We start from the raw sequence: 3,970 nt of genomic DNA, 5'->3' as shown, positions 1-3,970 counted from the left end.
ACTTCGCAATGCCGCGATCTCCAGCTGCCTCTGTTTTGCCATTCTCCACTTCGTGAAGCAACGCTTACTACATGTGGCCGCAACCATAATAAGAAATGAGGAACTGTGGCATAAGCTGAACTCGCTAACAGCTAAAACATCAGCTTAGGTTTTGCAAGTCTACATGACTGAAAGACAAGCAAGGACCATCATGACAAAGAGGCACACCACGGCAGGATATCCACCCGCAATAACGTTCCTGAAACAGTGAGATGAACCTTGTGAAGGACCACGGAGGATTTCCTGAGATCCTGATAGCCATCTCCAAGTCTCTACACTTTGGGTAGTACAGCAGCACTGCCACTGTGCTTCCTGAGCTGCACCCCAGCGCGCCGTGGACTAACTGTCCCAACAAATAGGGAAATCTAATTTTTTTATGATACGGAGTACAGTAGCATATTGTAGTGCTTTGTAGTAAAGTATTATATAGTAGTGTAGTACATAATTATAAAATTTCTGATCAAGCAATGCAACACAATGTAACAGATGAGCAGCATGTGCCTTCTGGATTACAGATGAACAGATACCTGTCTTTTATGTAGATATATAAGTAGTTTTTTCTCCTTTAAACACCATAACGCTTACTATTACTGACGTATACTACTGAGCCAAAACATTATGACCACATGCTTAATAACTTTTTTGTCCGCCTCTGGAACTAAATACATCACTGATCCTGCGTGTCACCGAACTGGCAATTTTGTCGATAGGTTTGTGGAGGTATGTCTACCCAGAGGTCATGTAAGTCGAGTAAATAACGGGCTTCTGATTTATGTACGCGGTGATGGCGCCCGATAGCGACTCAGATGCGTTCCATAGGATTTGCATCAGAAGAACATGTCACTGATACATCAGCTTGAGTTCTCTATAACGCTGCTCAAACCATTGTAGCGTGGTTTTGGCTCCGAGACACTGACAATTATACTACTGAAAGATGACATAGCCGTCGGGAAACACATCAAACATGAAGGGATGCAGGTGGTTCGTAGCTGTCAACGTGTCATTGACTGCTAGCAAAAGTCCCACACAAGAACAAGAGAATGTCTCCCGCAGCACAGTGCTACTCCCACCAGCCTGCGTCCGTGGCGCGCCGCACGTTCGAGCCGCCGTTCATCTCGGTAACGGCGTTTGTGGAGACGACCAGCGACCTAGTGTAATAAAGATGTGATCCACCGGAAGAGCCAATACATTTCCCCTGGTCGACGGTCGAATCCCGATGGTCTAGTGCCCACTGCAATCGTAAATGAAGATATGTTGTGCCCACTGCAATCGTAAATGAAGATATGTTGTGTCTGTTTGGTTGCTATTCAACAATGTACAATGAACGGTGTCCTCCGAAACACTTGTGAGTCCACCAGCATTATGCTCTTTCCGCAGAGATGCCACAGATCACCACCTCTCCTACTTTACATAGCAGACAAGTATCGGAACCCCACGTTCTCTGAAGAGTCGTGAACGTCCAACGATTCAGCTTCTGGTGGTAGTTTCACTGTCCTTCTGCCTCTACGGAAGTAGATGCTTGCGACAGTAGCTCTTGAGCATTCGAGCAGCTTCGCCGTTTTCGAGATATTCGTTTACAGGTTTTGCGTAGTAATATTCTGTCCATTAAGTCGCTTATATCAATTGATTTCCCCATTTGCACGGTATATCTCCGCCAGGGTGATCCCCTAACCGTCTCTGCAGAGCTTACATACGTTTCACGCAACGTCACCAGATGGCATCCAACCTCGTGGTGGGTAGTGGTCATTATGTTTTGGCTTATCAGTATATTTGAAATTGCGTTAAAATAATATGTTCTATATTCACACCAGTGCATGTGCAATATATGGGCTGTTCTTGTTACTAGATAACAGACTGAAAGAAAAGAAAAAAAAAAGCCGCCGAAGTGGCCGTGCGGTTAAAGGCGCTGCAGTCTGGAACCGCAAGACCGCTACGGTCGCAGGTTCGAATCCTGCCTCGGGCATGGATGTTTGTGATGTCCTTAGGTTAGTTAGGTTTAACTAGTTCTAAGTTCTAGGGGACTAATGACCTCAGCAGTTGAGTCCCATAGTGCTCAGAGCCATTTGAACCATCTTTTTTGAAAAAACTAATAGATAAAATAATAATAAAAGCTCCCAGTTAAACCCCAGGCTATAAGCTCAACTACAGTAATAACTACAATTCTGTTTCCAAAAAACCGAACATTGATTCAGTAACACACAACGTTAGTCTTCAAGAGATCGTTCAATAATATTCCTAGCCTGTGCCAGTCCTGTTCTGAGTCCAAATAGTGCTGAAATCAGTTCTCTTTCCGGCGTAGGCACTACCAAGGCGCTGTAGTGCATTGTCGGAGATGGGCGGATTCTACTGTGCGAGGTGAATTGCGAGGACTGGAAATGTAGCTGCGGCTTTGATTGGAAGTGAAACTGGCCCTTGCTGAAAACGTCGCTGGAACTCTCGCAGGAGCTCACTCAAAGACACTATCGCAGACATATTTAAATGTTAAGCTGCGGAGTTCTAGTACGCATTGAGAATACGCATAGCACTATTTTTCCACGTGATGCTGACATGAAACCCATCTACGTTATATTAGAGACAACTACAACCCCTTGATAGCATTTGCAAACGGTCTCACTTCGCCTGGCAGAGTGGGATGTCCCGTTCAACCAACGTTGTTGAATGGAAGTGTGACTACCAGGAGTGGTAAGTCGCCGTCGCAACAGACAGATAAAACCCTTCACGAATTTCTAAAATCACTAAAGAAAGTGGCAACCAGACGACTATCCAAGTAAGTTTGAAGACATTCCTGCTGATAACAAGGGTAGAAAAGTGCGAAGTCTATTGTACTGTCAGCTTTGTACGTATACAGCTCATGCACTGAAGTTGCTAACAAGAATGATATACAGAAAAATAACATAACATACACTACTGGCCATTAAAATTGCTACACCGAGAACAAAAGCAGATGATAAACGGGTATTCATTGGATAAATATACTATACTAGAACGGACATGTGATTACATTTTCACGCCATTTGGGTGCACAGATACAGAGAAATCAGTACACAGAACAACCACCTCTGGCCATAATAACAGCCTTGATACGCCTGGGCATTGAATCGAACAGAGCTTGGATGGCGTGTACAGGTACAGCTGACCATGCAGCTTCAACACGATACCATAGTTCATCAAGAGTAGTGACTGGCGTATTGTGACGAGCCAGTTGCTCGACCACCATTGACCAGACGTTTTCAATTGGTAAGAGATCTGGAGAATGTGCTGGCCAGGGCAGCAGTCGACCATTTTCTGTATCCAGAAATGCCCGTACAGGACCTGCAACATGCGGTCGTGCATTATCCTGCTGAAATGTAGGGTTTCGCAGGGATCGAATGAAGGGTAGAGCCACAGGTCGTAACACATCTAAAATGTAACGTTCACTGTTCAAAGTGCCGTCAATGCGAACAAGAGGTGACCGAGACGTGTAACCAATGGCACCCCATATCATCACGCCGGGTGATACGCCAGTATGGCGATGACGGATACACGCTTCCAATGTGCGTTCACCTCGATGTCGCCAAACACGGATGCGACCATCATGATATTCTAAACAGAACCTGGATTCAACCGAAAAAATGAGGTTTTGCCATTCGTGCACCCAGGTTCGTCATTGAATACACCATCGCAGGCGCTCCTGTCTGTGGCGCAGCGTCAAGGGTAACCACAGCCACGGTCTTCGAGCTGATAGTCCATGCTGCTGCAAACGTCGTCGAACTGTTCGTGCAGATGGTTGTTGTCTTGCAAACGTCCCCACCTGTTGAGTCAGGGATCGAGACGTGGCTGCACGATCAGTTACAGCCATGCGGATAAGATGCCTGTCATCTCGACTGCTAGTGATACGAGGCCGTTGGGATCCAGCACGGCGTTCCGTATTACCCTCCTGAACCCACCGATT

The sequence above is a fragment of the Schistocerca americana genome, chromosome 7 (assembly GCF_021461395.2).
Source record: "Schistocerca americana isolate TAMUIC-IGC-003095 chromosome 7, iqSchAmer2.1, whole genome shotgun sequence".
Classification (NCBI taxonomy): domain Eukaryota; kingdom Metazoa; phylum Arthropoda; class Insecta; order Orthoptera; family Acrididae; genus Schistocerca; species Schistocerca americana.
Note: the sequence above shows the minus strand (reverse complement) of the source record.